This window comes from Pinus tabuliformis, chromosome J, assembly GCF_031772625.1.
Source record: "Pinus tabuliformis cultivar Carrire ecotype Pingquan chromosome J, CPIR1, whole genome shotgun sequence".
Taxonomy (NCBI): Eukaryota; Viridiplantae; Streptophyta; class Pinopsida; order Pinales; family Pinaceae; genus Pinus; species Pinus tabuliformis.
Window position 1 is genome coordinate 1,468,463,184 of NC_142295.1, and position 15,349 is coordinate 1,468,478,532.

Below are 15,349 nucleotides of genomic sequence, written 5' to 3' on the forward strand. Positions count from 1 at the left end.
TATTAAATTTATTAAATTACTCTTCCTTAAAAATCAATATCACAACATTAAAATAAAAGTTATACTTCATAACCCATCATAAATATATATTTTAGATTGGTTTTAAAACAATTAGCTTTTTTTAAACAGAAAAAATAAGACATTACCCTTCATGCAAATTACATTAACCCTAATCAAGTTAGCTAAATATTAATTATAAAATGTCATTTATTCGCCTAGTCAAAAAGGGCAAAAATTATGTTTAGATTTATAAGGAACCATTATAATGTTTCCCTAAATTCGTAGAGATTGGTTACCCCTGGAGGGAGATTTCATATTTAAATAAATATGGTTAGTTGAACAAATCACAATGATTACATGGTAACAATATAAATGAGTTGACTAGCTTCATACTTATTTTATTGAATCACCCATGGATTGGAGTCAACAGAAGTATTCTGTGATTGCAGGTGAGAAAGTCATATTGAAGAGGGGCCTCTGAAGACGTCAAGAGTGTATCTCTGTTTCTTTTTTCGGAAATTTACTGAACATGTTCACCATGGATAGATTTGAGAAACTCGAGAAGGTGGGAGAGAGAAATTATGGGAAGGTGTACAAGGCAAGAGACAAGGGTAGTGGCTAGCATGTGGTTATCAAGGAGAGTCTCATTGAGAGGCCAAATGAAGGGATTCCTTCCACCTTGTTTCCAAAAATTTCCATCCTATGATTTCTCTCCGAGAGTATTTATGTTGTCAAGTTGACTATTTTTCTTACCTCTGAACCAGATTTTTCAGTCTATTTCCTATATTTAACAACTAGTGATTAAATTATTTCAATTATGTTTTGTATGGCATTTGAATCCTGGGATTTTGAAAGTACTCAAGGATTTGTTGCATGATCAGAAGGCTCTACATATGCTATAATTATTGTATCGTTTTAGCCTATGAAATGATGAAAAGGACAGTAAATTTTTTGTGCTTTCAATTCCAATGGTTGCTTTCAAATGGGTGTTTTGCTGTTTTGTCATAATGGCGATATTTTAATCCATATTTTATCAATTTTGAAATTCTATGCAGTTCATGTGTATGCCTACTATTGCTACGTTAATGTTAGGAAACCAGCTCACAAAAAGATACGAAAGATAGATCAACGCCTTAGAATTCAGCCTCTTTGAGATGGAAACCTCATTTACATTACACATATGAAAAATTCTTGGATGATACAAATGACTAAACCTCCCTTCTATATATAGGAGTCTAAGGGGTCATAATACAATCAAGCCAACATAACAGTAATAACATAACAGCACAATAATAACAAGGGTGGATTTCAATGGGGCACACTAATAACAATATGGGGACAATAGGGGCACAATAATAACAATAACGGATACAATCACAATAGTAATGGGGGAATCACTATTATTATAGGGACCTAAAATGCCCCTCTCCTTCCAAAAAGCATTGTCCTCAATGATTGAGTAGTTCTAGATGATTCTATATAAAATTCTCATCCTCCCATGTGGAATCTTCAGCTGATAAGTTCTTCTATTTGATGAGATACTCCAAAATTGATTGATTTCGTAGCTGTCGAGTTCTTGTTTCTGTGACTGCTTCCAGTTCCAATATGATTTTTCCTTCCTCGTCAAGTTCTGGAAATATTATTTGAACTGGGAGCTTGTCACCTATAACCTTCTTTAAGCATGAAACATGGAAAATTGGGTGAACTCGGGAAGCTGCAGCAAGCTCCAATGTGTATGCCATTGTACCAATCTTTTGCAACACCTTGTACGTACCATAATACTTTGGTGATAATTTATTATCCTTCTTAGATTGCTTGAGGAAAATTTGTTTATATAGTTGTATCCGTAGGAATAACCAGTCACGTACATCAAAACTTATTTCGTTGCGATGTTGATTTGCCTATTGTTTCATTCTATTCTGCGCCAATGTGAGGTTATCCTTTAAGAGTTGGAGAACTTGTTGTTGATGCTCGATGTAGCGTTCCACTGCTTGAACCTTAGAATTTTCTCTTAAATATGATGTGATGGATGGTGGATGATATCCATAAGGTGCCATAAATGGGGTCATTTTTGCTACAGTATGGAAGGAAGTGTTATACCACCATTCAGCCAGAGGCAACCATTTGACCCATTGTGTATGTTTATTAAATACAAAGCAACAAAGATATCCTTCCAAACATTTGTTTACTATCTAAGTTTGCCCATCAGATTGAGGATGATAAGATGAGCTATGAGCTAACTGAGTACTGAGACAACAAAATAATTATGCCCAAAAATTTCCAGTAAAAATGGTATCTCTGTCACTTACAATAATCTTTGGGTTTCCATGTAGCTTTTGAATTGTTTCCATAAATGCAGTAGAAACTGTACTAGTTTTAAATGGATGTAATAGTGCATAAAAGTGTGCATACCTGGTAAGTCTATCAACTACCACCATGATGATACTCTTTCCTTCAGACTTGGGTGAACATGTGATAAAATCCATTGAAAACTCCTCCCAATGTTGGCTTGGAATGGATAAAGGTTGTAATAGACCTGGGGTCTTAATTTTTTCAACTTTATTTTGTTGGAAAACCAAACATTCTGCCATATACTTTTGAATATTTGATTTAAGGCCATCCCAAAAAAATTCCTTCTTAACCCTATGGTAAGTTTTTTAAAATCCTGAGTGCCCTCCTAAGGGAGAACTGTGCAGTTCCATAAGAATGTTTTGTTTGAGTTGGGAATTCTTAATAGGTATAAGTGATATGTGTACCATAACGAATCATTTTTCCAGCTAAATGTATCAGATGTATTGGGATCTTGTTGTAACCTTGAATGAGTTCTTACACTTCTTCTTCATTCTTCCATTCATCCCTTGCTTCGTTTATCCAATTTGGTTGGATAATAGAAATGGTGCATATCAGTGCTTCCACATCCCTATCCTTTCTTGAGAGTGCATCTGCCACAACATTTTTCTTCCATTTTTTGTAGATGATTTCAAAGTCATAACCCAACATCTTTGTGACCCATTTTTGTTGTCCTTCAGAATATAATCTTTGTTCTAAAAACTATTTAAGACTATCATGATCCGTTTTTATATTGAAGTGTCTTTCCATTAGGTAGGGTTGCCATTTCTTAAGTGCATGCAGTATTGTCAACATTTTGTTCTCATAAATAGCTTTGTGTAAATAGTTTCCTTTGATTGGACAACTTTTGAAATCAATGGGTCTTTCATATTGCATTAAAACATCACCAATTCCATTTCCTAAAGCATCACATTCCAAAATAAAGGTTTTTTTGAAGTTCGGCATAGCTAATACTGGTGCTTGACACATTGCCACTTTAAGATGTTCAAAGGCCTTTGTTGCTTCTGGATTCCATTAAAATGAATCTTTCTTCAATAATGTTGTTAGAGGTGTTGCTATTCTCCCATAATTTTAACAAAATTGCAGTAATAACCTGTCAACCTGAGAAATCCTCGCAGATGCTTAAAAGAGGTGGGGATTTTCCATTCCTTAATGGCTTTAATTTTACTAGGGTCTACCTTAACACCTTCATGAGATACAATATGACCTAGATATTACACCTCTTGTACTCCAAAGAAACATTTGGAGATTTTTCAATATAATTGTTTCTCCTCCAATAGTTTGAGCACCTTGTCAACATGTTCAACATGATCCTTCAAAAACTTCTTGTAGATTAGTATATCATCAAAAAATAATAACACAAATTTTCTAAGGAAGGGTTTGAAAATGGAATTCATCAAACCCTAAAATGTAGAAGGTGCATTGGTAAGGCCAAAAGGCCTGACCAAAAATTCATAATGACCCTCATGAGTTCTAAATGCTTTTTTCGGAACGTCTTCAGTCTTCATTGTGATTTGATGATATCTGGAACGAATATCCAACTTGGTGAAGTAAATTGATCCATGCAATTCATCCAATAATTCATTAGTGAAAGGAATGGGAAATTTATCTTTAATAGTGAGCTTGTTAAGCTCCCTATAATCCAAACACATGCACCATGATCCATCCTTCTTGTGCACCAATACTACTGGAGCAGAGAAAGAACTTTGACTAGGTTGAATTATACCAGCCTCTAGCATTTCTGCAACCATATGTTCAATTTCACTCTTTTGGACATAGAGATATCTGTATGGCTTGATGTTTGGAGGAAAGCTTCCTGGAGTCAAATGAATAGCATGATCATGATCACGAATAGGTGGGAGGCCTTTGGGAGTCTCAAATATCTTGGAATGATTGTCCAAGACTTTTTGGGGATATGGAGAAATAGATGATTTCAGTCTGGGAACTTCTAGCAAACATAATTGTGCAATTACACCTCATTGTTCCTTCTTTAGAAGCTTTGTCATACAGTTAGAGCTGACTATCTTTCCTAGTACCATGCAATACCCCTTATTTCAACTTCCTTTCCTTCCGCACAAAATTTCATGAAAAGTTCTTGAAAATTAAAAGCTATTGTACCCAAGGATTGTAGCCATTGGACTCCTAGTACAACATCTGTAGGTTTTGACCCTGTACAAAAATTACCTGCATATGAATTTTAAAACACAGAAAATAAACAATGCGAGAGCATAACACATAAAACACATATACACAGATATTTTCCCCTGGATCCCAAAACTGGGACTACGAGCTTGATTTTTCATTATGTTCCTTTCAATGTTACAATACATATTTATACATGCCAAAGCATCCAATACCATGGACCGAAAACCGTCGCGTCCAATACCATGGATCAAAAACCATTGCGTCCAATACCATGGACCGAAATACCATTGCGTCCAAAAAACATGCGCAAAAATCATGCACAAAACCATAGGTGGGTCTGCCCAACCTAACATAGGGTCCAAAACCAAAATTTTTCAGGGCGCTGCCCCAGACCACATAAGGTGGGGTTACGGGTACACCTCAAACCCCTAGTGACCTCCCTCCCCAACACCCGGTTAACTATGTAGGCTAGTCATGGAAAGAATATAACTCATCCCAACGTTCTCCCACTTGTTGTTTTCTTTCCACAAGGGGCCACAAGCGAGCATAGTCATTTTTTAGCCCTAAAATGCCCATTGTCTCTCTACACCAAGAGAGCTTCTCAGAGCTCACAGATTTTGTTAATGCATCTACAGTATTCTTCAAAGTGTCCACCTTTACCAGCAACACCTTTTTGTCTTCTATCATATCCCTCACAAAGTGATACTGAACATCAATGTGCTTTGTCTTTGAATGATATGCGAGGTTCTTTGCAAAGAAAATTGCACTTTGGCTGTCACATTCTATCCTTATAGCTTCCTGTACTAACCCCATACTTGAACACAATCTCTACAACCAAATTGCTTCCTTGCTTGCATGAGTCGCTGCCATGTATTCTACCTCTGTAGTTGATAGTGCCACTACAGATTGTTTCTTACTCATCAAATTGACTGCACCTCCAAACAGGTTAAACACATACCCACTTGTATATCTTCTATGATCCAGATCTCCAGCCTAGTCTGCATCAAAAAAACCATGAATATCCAACACTCTGTCCAGACCTGGTCTTCCTTGGTAGCACAAACCATAATCACTAGTGCCACGCAAATACCTGAAAACCTGCTTCACTACTGTCCAATGCTCATTTCCTGGTTTTGACATAAACCTGCTCAATACTCCCACTGCATGTGCAATGTCTGGTCTAGTACAAACTATTGCATATATGAGGCTACCGATTGAACTTGTATATGGAACACAGGACATGTCCTCTTCCTTTTCTTGTGTATTGGGACACTGTTCAGTAGATAACCTCACACCTACAAGAATATGAACCTTCACCAATTTACTATCCTGCATATTAAACCTCTGCAGTATTGTCTCAACATACTTCCTCTGGTTTAACTAGATCTTCCTCTTTGTACGATCTCTTTTAATTTCTATTCCCAAAATATAGTTTGCAGCACTAAGATCTTTCATGTTGAATTTGGAGGACAATTGGGTCTTCAAATCCTGGATAATTTCTTTCTCATTTCCGACTAGCAACATATCATCCACATACAAGACCAAATAAATAACATGGTCACCAGTTAATTTAAATTATACGCAGTGATCTGCGTTGCTTCTGGTGAAGCCAAGTCCCCGTATAAATGTATCAAATTTTTTATACCACATCCTTGGTGACTATTTTAACCCATATAGATACTTCTTTAACTTGCATACCAGTTCTTTCTTGCCCTTCACCGCAAAGCCTTTAGGTTGCTTCATGTAGATTTCCTCTTCCAAATCCCCGTGAAGAAATGTTGTCTTCACATCCATCTGTTCTACGTAAAAATCAAAAAAGTAGCAGAAATAGATAAAAGTAATCTAATAGAAGTTACCTTGGCAACAAGAGAAAAAATATCACCAAAACCAATTCCCGGCACTTGGGAATAACCTTTTGCTACCAACCGAGCTTTGTATTTCTCCACTTTTCCTTCTACATTTGTCTTCTTCCTGAACACCCATTTGTTGCCAATGGGTTTCCTTCCAGCCGGTAACTCCACTAGATCCCAAGTCTCATTTTTGTGCAAAGATGCCATTTCATCAACCATGGCCTCTTTCCAAAGTTTTCCTTCCTCTCAATCTATTGCTTCCTTCACAGTTTTGGGATCATCATCAGTAACAGACAAAGCAAAATTTGAACAGAAAGTAGATGGACTATACCTTTCTGGCTGCCTTCTTTCTTGAACTGATCTTCGCACACCCAGAGTTTGTGGCTCTTCATCTTCTAATTCTTCCTCTGTTGTAGAGTCTAATTCTTCCTCCTTAAGCGCAAACTCTATCTTCTTATGTTCCTTTGGTTGAACTTCATGTTTAATAACATATTTCACCTCTCTGAACACCACATCTTGGTTGTACACAACCTTCCTTGTTACTGGATTCCAAAGCTTATAACCCTTTAAACCATCCTTATACCCAATAAAGATGCACTTTTCAGATTTACTATCCAACTTGGTTTGTTTCTCCTTTGGAACATGTACATATGCATCACATCCAAATACCCTCAGATGTGAAAGAGAGAGTTTCTTACCAGTCCATATTTCTTGTGGAGTCTTATCCTCCAACACTCATGACGGTGACCTATTGACCAGGTAACATGCAGTATCCACTATCTCTGCCCAGAATTCTTGTCCTAACTCAACACCACTGAGCATGCTTCTTGCCCTTTCCATCAGTGTCTTGTTCATTCTTTCTGCAACTCCATTTTGCTGAGGTGTATATGGAGTAGTGTTATGTCATGCTATACCACACTTCTTACAGAATTCTTCAAATTCTGTACTGCAAAACTCTCCACCATTATCTGTCCTCAGCACCTTTATCTTCTTCTCTGTCTGGTTTTCCACTAGAGCCTTAAATTCTTTAAACCTATCAAAGACTTTAAATTTCTTCTTAAGGAAATATATCCATGTATTCCTTGAGAAGTCATCTATAAATGATACATAGTACACAGACTTACCCAGTGATGGAACCTTCATAGGTCTAAACACATCACCGTGCACAAGATCTAATATCTGTTTCGCCCTCTTACCACCAAAGGGGGAACTCACCCAATTCTGCTTCCCATATACACAATTATCACAAAAATCAAAATCCAGAGAGCTATTACTCATACCTTCTACCATACCTTTACCATGACGTATTCGAAGGCCTTTCTCTCCAATATGTCCAAGCCTTTAATGCCACAACATGGTCTTCTCTCAAGAGACCACTAGATTTTTTGCTCCACTCTCAAGAACCAACAAACTGTTGCACCCATCAAGAACTGTGCTACCTTGCAGCTTTTACAGAGTTCCAATCCGAACTCCCCGCATCAATACCAGTGCTCCCCGAATCATCTTGCAGGTATCCTTCTCGAACACTGTTTTTACACCCGCATAATCCAACTTACTAACAGAAATAAGATTTCTGGCTAATGCAGGAATATGTAGAACACCCGGAAGTGTTCTAACCCTTCCACCTTGTAGCTTCAACTTTACTTTTCCACAACCAATGATTCTAGCCTTCCTATCATCCCCCAAGAAGACATCACCACCATCATATTTCTCATACTCACAGAACCACTCTCGATGGGGAGTGAAGTGAAAGGATGCACCTGAGTCAATCAACCATGCCTCATGATCTACATGTGTACATGAAGAAGCCAAGTACACATCCCCACCTTCATTTGAGGTGGTTTTCACCTCTGTAGAAGGAGCCTCATCAGATCCCTTTCCTTTGTCAGGAGCTTTAGATTTACACTCCCTTTTGAGGTGGCCTTCCTTTCCGCATTTCTAGCACACCTCCTTTAAAGGTTTTCCTGGAGATTTAGATCTCCCACTCAATGACTTATTTTTGTTTCTGTTTTGGGACCGTCCTCGTACAGACAAGGCATCATCATTCTGGCTCTCCATATTTTTCCATCTCATCTCCTCCGTCAGCAAGGCTGAGACTATTTCATCAAACTGCAAGGTAGTTGCATTGCTACCTATTGCAATAACCATACTATCCCACGAATTTGGTAGAGAACACAACAAACTGATGCACTTATATTCATCTGAAATTTTAATATCAACAGATGCTAACTAACTTACCACAATATTAAATACGTTCAGATGCTCTGTCACCGAGTCTCCATATTTCATCCTCAGGTTATACAGCTTTTTCTGCAGGAACATTTTATTCACTAGAGACTTAGATTGGTACAAAGTCCCTAACTTGTCCCACAAAGCCTTCGCCGTAGGTTCCCCTGATACATTCAGCAATACTGAATCTGAGACACACAATCATATTGTGCTCTTTGCCTTCCGATCCAACTTCTTCCATTCTTCATCAGACACTCCCGTTGATTTAGTACCCAGATCTACCACGATCCACTAATCTTTATCCATCAATAGATCCTCCATCTTGAGTTTCCACAACTCAAAACTTAGACCATTAAATTTCTCGATCTTTGTCTTTCCAATGCTTCCCATCTTCTTTCACCACTATAATCGATCTCGCAGATTTCCCACTGAACAAGGTCTACCACAAGCCCGAGCGCAACCCCTCAACGACAAAGGCATCCCCTTGAAGCCAAAATTGCTTTGATACCAAATGTAGGTTTTAACCCTGTACAAAAATTACCTGCACACAAATTCTAAAACACAGAAAATAAACAATGTGAGAGCATAACACATAAAACACATATACACAGATATTTTTCCCTGGATCCCAAAACTGAGAATACCAACTTGATTTTTCATTGTGTTCATTTCAATGTTACAATACATATTTATACATGATGAAGCATCCAATACCATGGACCGAAAACCATTGCGTCCAATACCATGGACTGAAATACCATCGCGTCCAAAAAACATGTGCGAAAATCATGCACAAAACCATAGGTGGGTCCACCCAACCTAACATAGGGTCAAAAATGGGTACACCTCAAATGCCCAGTGACCTCCCCCCAAATCCCTGGTTAACTACGTGGGCTAGTCGTGGAAAGAATATAACACATCCCAACAACATCAACACCACCCATTGGAATGGAAAGCATTGGGCTATTCAATACATATTCTCCCATGGATAGCTTGATATTATGACACTTTCTAGAGCAATTTATGGTTCCTCCACTTGCAACCATCACTTGAAAATCTAGTGCTAGATATAGGAAGCAATTCAATTCCTTGGCTATCTTATAATGAATAAAATTATTGGTACTTCCTGAATCAATCAACACTATTACCTTTTTCTTATTGATATGTCCTTCTATCTTAATAGTTTGAGGAGTGGTAATTCCAGCCAATGCATTACAAGATATGGTCAGATTCATTTCTTCTTTATCTAGTGTTTGTTCCTGGAGTATATCCTCTTCTTTTGACATTTCCTATTTTTTTTCTTCCTCCTCTTCACAATATATGTAGAATAATTTCTTCTGAGCACACTTATGACCTTTAGTGTATTTTCTATCACAACTGTAACAAAGCCATTTTTATCTTTGTTCTTCCAATTGTCGTGGTGTTAGCCTTGCAGGTTGTGGAAGGCTAGGGGCAACAACACTTCCATGTTTATAGTTGTGAGTGGTAGGCTTCCTGGTTGCCATAATTTTGCTATCCATTTTTCTTTCTAACCTGAATGCCTTCTCCAATGAATTAGGTTCCCAAAGGTGAAGCTCATGTTGGATATTATCCTTTAAAGTCCGTATGAATGCATCAGAATATCTTTTACCTTTAGGTTTAATTTTTGGAAGTCCTCAATGTGCTCCATCATTGAACCCTTTTGTTTGATATTTATCAATTGGTTGAAAAAGGTGTTGCTTTTTGTATCCTCATAATGTGCTATCATTTCTTCCATAAAAATTGCCCAAGTGATAATTTTTTTACAAGAGCAAAGCCATCGATACCATACAAACTAATTTGGTTCCAAATATAAAGTTGCAATATGTACCTTTTGTGTGTTTTGCACATTATGGAGATCAAAAAATTGCTCCATCTATAGTATCCATGTTCCAGGATCCTTGCCATCAAAATTCATCATATTTATTTTTGGAACATGGTGGGTCTTCCATCCAACATTAGAGTCTATGAAATCATGATTAACATTTCTTTTGTCCTCATCATGAGTTTCCTTTACTACTGCTTCACCATTAGTAACCATTTCTTGTAGCAACTTATTCAAATTTATCTTCAATTTTTCCATATTAGCATCCATGCCATTCATCTTGGCTTCCATGCCATCCATCTTAGCTTCAGTTAACTTTTGTGAGAGTGAAATTTGTTGTACTTGGTCTTGTAATTTTGATATATCATGTTGCATTTCTTCCTCTTCTTCACGAGTCATGCTAGAGCTTTCAGGTTTCTTACTAGGTGTTTCCATTTTCCTTTTTTCAGGCATCAATTAATGCTAATAATTCTTCATTATTCCCTTTTAATTTTTTCAAACAAATCTTATGCAAAATTAAAAAAAAAAAACTACACACCTTTTTTCATTTTGTAAGAGCTCAATATTGAATCTGTTGTATCTATGTAGCTACAGATCTTGAATATCTGAAATCACGTCCTGCATTAGCCCTTTTAGTCCTATTTATAACCTTGCCAGTCTAATCAAGATTAGATTCTCCAAGTAATAGTTATGCCAAATCTCCCATGCTAATGTCATTATAGACTAGTTTAGTAGAGCAAACTTGTGTGAAGTTCCATGTGTCAGTAGTGCAAACTTAGTACCTGAAACTAATATAAAGAAAACTATGGCTTGTATTCATTTTGAAACTTCTTACAAAATTTCAATATGATCCTTTGGACAAAAGTTATGATGATTTTCCCCAAGTCACCTTTTTGTAATGTAATTCAGGAGTCTGCAAAAATGCTAACTTCGTCAGATCATATCTCTGAAAATATAGCGACACAAGCTCAGAAACTTGGACCCGAAGTTTAGAATGATTTTAGCTCAAATGTTTTTTTTTTTTAGCTTTTGAAACGTCACAGGAAAAAAAAAAATTATAGTGAAAATTCCACGATGACCTGTTTGGACCACGAAACCCTAGAATCCAAAGCTCTGATACCAAATGTTAGGAAACCAACTCACAAAAAGATAGAAAAGATATATCAACACCTTAGAATTAAGCCTCTTCAAGGGGGAAGCCTCCTTTACATTACACGAATGAAAGTTTTTTGGATGATACAAATGACTAAACCTCCCTTCTATATATAGGAGTCTAAGGGGTCATCATATAATCAATTCGACATAATAGTAATAACATAATGACACAATAATAACAATAGTGGGTTTCTATGGGGCACACTAATATTATATGGGGACAATAGGGGCACAATAATAACAATAAGGGATACAATGAAAATAGTAATTGGGGAATCACTAGTATTATAGGGACCTAACAATTAAAGTGAAAATATTTTGTTTTTTTCCCTGTTGCATGTTGTGGTTGTGTAAGCATCTGGAAGAACAAGGATCTATATATCTCAGGGCTCACAACGTTTCTCCCTTTACAATCCCCTCCACATATTTTGGTAGGTTCTTGAATTTATTTCCACCCTCGCATTTCGAGTCTCAGTCGCTTCGGCCTTGAGAGTTTCCCACTTTCTATTTCTATTTCTGTAACGATTTTGAATTCACATAAGGAACGCCTACATCATTGTTTAGATTCCAATGGTTGCTTCTTTGCTTGTTCTGTCTCTATAACTTTCATCAGAAAGTAACCAATGTTTAATTATTATTTCAAATGTCATGGATCTGCAAACTATTGTCTTTCTTAGAAAGAAATTTCTTGTAGATATTATCTTCATTTATTTTTATTTAATCATTACCTTAGTTATAATGTGATTTCAACATTAGGCCTTAATATAATTCTAAATTACTTGTTCAACAGGGAGTTATATTGGGAATTTCGGGTTGCTTTGTGTGGACAATGTGATGAAGAATGGAAAATCATATCTTTACCTTGTCTTTGAGTACCATGACACATATCTCAAAAAATTCTTGGAATATCATCATCCTCTCCCACCAAAAATTATTAAGATCTTGTCTTTGAGGTTTCTGTGAGTTACATCATTGTTTAGATTCTCTTCTGGATCCATCGCATAAGGATTCTTTTCCATCGACGTTTCAAACCAGCAATGATGGTTCATCTTCACATCCTGAAGATGAACCATCGTTGCTAGTTCGAAACGTCGATGGAAAAGAATCTTATGCGATGGATCCGGAAGAGAATCTAAACAATTATTAAGATACTTTTTTCTATGCTTTCATTCTCATTATTCCATTGTGCTGATATTTTTGCAAAGACAGGTTTCTAATTTTTGTATATGGGTGCTGGAGTATAGAGTTTCATGTGTAAACTATGCAAGGGAGTAGTTCATTGTCACTCCCACGGTGTCATGCACAGGTGAAAAATTATGAGTTGTGCATATTAAAATACTATATTTAACTTCCACATTCATTTATATTATGTTATGAAATCACACAAATTAGGATTTTTTGAATTTAAACCTTTGGGGTTCTGTGAGCTCAAATTAGTTTGCAATATTGTCATGAATTGATTTTATTCACGGATCTAAAACTACAAAATATTTTGGTTTAAAAGAGTAAAGGCCTGCTTAAAATTGCATATTTGGGACATGCGAGATCATATAGTGTGCATGTGAAGAGTTACACCCATGAGGTTTGTCATGAAATTCTCTCCCATTCCATAAAGTGGGCATCATTTGTTTTCATGTTATTTAAGTTGTTGGTTATTAGTTAAACATTTTATATAACATCCTATCTATAAATTTGCAGATTGTCAACCTATAGTATAGGGCCCCAAAGATATTGTTGGGATCCACCCACTATTCCACTCTTGTGGATATTTGGTCTATTGGATGTATTTTCAGTGAGTGAATAAATATTGAGAAGGGTGTTTTCATTTTCATAAGTATTCCCAATTTTTCTTCTATGGAATTGATATACAACTTGTTATCTTGATATTTTTAGCTGAAATGATGAGAGGACAATCACTTTTCAGTGGGGATTCAGAAATGGAATAACCAATTTATATCTTCAGGTATGGTTGTGAAGTGGTTTGGATTTTTTTTTTTAACTCCCTTGAATCTCATTAAATCACATAAAAAACTTACTTCAATTACATTTCTGAGGTAAAGGATTTTTGGAATGCCAACTGAGAAAATGTGGCCTAGAGTTAAAAGTCTCAAGAATTGGAATGAATATCCTAAATGGAAACCTATGAGCCTCTCTTTGCAAGTTCCAAATTCATCTTGTAGTGGCCTTGATCTTCTTAGTGTATGTTCTCATTATCTCTCAAATCCACGATATTTGTCACATATTTTAAAGTCTTATTCACATTGAACATATTAAGACACTGACATTTCATAATGTTTTGCAGAAAATGTTGCAGTGCAATCCCGCAAACAAGATTTCAACAATGGCGGCCTTGAATCATCCTTATTTTGATGATCTAGACAAGACCCAATTATGAGTTTTCATATCTCAATATTTATGTTTGTTACCAAAGTCATTTTGAACAAGTATTTTCAACAATTATGTTATTTTTATCTTGACTGGATATTACATCCTCTGTTTGGAAAGGCAAATAGATGTTACAGTTGTAGTTTATGGTACTCAATATTTCATTGATGTGTTAATATATGAAAAATATTTCTCACTCATCATGATCAGATTTATTTTGAATTCCCTTTCCCAAATTTTGTGTGATATGTTAGTACTTGTATGTTTCCATAAATTTGACATATCGGTGGTTGTAGGATATGATGTTCAAATTTGAATGGATTCTCTTTCTAACGATGAAACCTTTGAAATTTATATGCGACACACATACTTATTTCCATCTGTTAGGGTCCTATAATAATAGGATTCATAATTTTGAATTGAATATGTTAAGTCTTGTAATATTGTACATAACTTTTCTTTTTTGCAAATGTTTTCCATATTAAAAAATTAAAAGATGTAAAGAGGGTATGTCCTAAAAGAAATATCAAAGGAAAAAAAGAATACAAAAATATAAAAAATAAAAAGTGAACAAATATGAACCCCAAACAAAAAACAGATCATGAAAGTGTGCAAGTCCAAGTGCCACTATTTTTTTACTTTTATGTACAAAATAATGGTTGTGTGTAGCTTGTCATAAATGCCACAATCCATGATATTCAAACTATTTAATGTTGACTACTTCATGCTTTAAATTTCATGTTTATAGATAGAGAATAAAGATATGGCCAATCTGTTTAATCTTGGCAAATCAGTGGTTAGGTAGAGAAATAAAATGTGCTCACAAGCTTAATCTGAGCCATTGGAAGATATAAGGTTAGAATTAGATAGTTTACTTTTCAAAAGAAAAAGGAAATAAAGGGTCTGCTAGGTTAAATGCACCCAACTAATTAAAGAAAAAATGTTAGGATAAGTAAGAGGGTAAGTAGAAGAAAGGTTGTATAAGTATAAAGCTAGTTGAAGCATAAGCACATTTATCATTCTTAACTATATGTTTCAGTGTGTAGGAATAGTTATGGAAGTGGAATTAGGTTTACAAGATTATTTACTTAACTTCCCCTCATTTCGTTTCACCCTGCCCTACATACTTACTAATTTCCACATTATCCCATCGTTTTTTGTTAAAATACCCCTTTTTCCTTCATTTTCACCCTTGCCCCTTGGTTTCACACATTTCTCTAGTTAATTACCCTCCAAAAGTTATTTCCCAACCCAAAACCCCTTTTCCCTAGTCTGAAACCCATTCCCCTTTGAAAAAATCATTTTCCCCTTATTAATTTCCCTAAAAACCCACAAAAACGCACAAAACCCCCCTTGTCCTAAGTTTTAATCCCCCCCCTTGCCCTCGCATTAC

At 36.0% G+C, this 15,349-nt stretch overlaps 1 pseudogene; it reads left to right on the plus strand.

Moving 5' to 3' along the window:
* The first annotated feature begins 538 nt into the window (after positions 1-538).
* On the plus strand, positions 539-13,966 carry LOC149232905 (cyclin-dependent kinase B1-1-like; annotated as a pseudogene).
* The last annotated feature ends 1,383 nt before the right edge of the window (positions 13,967-15,349 follow it).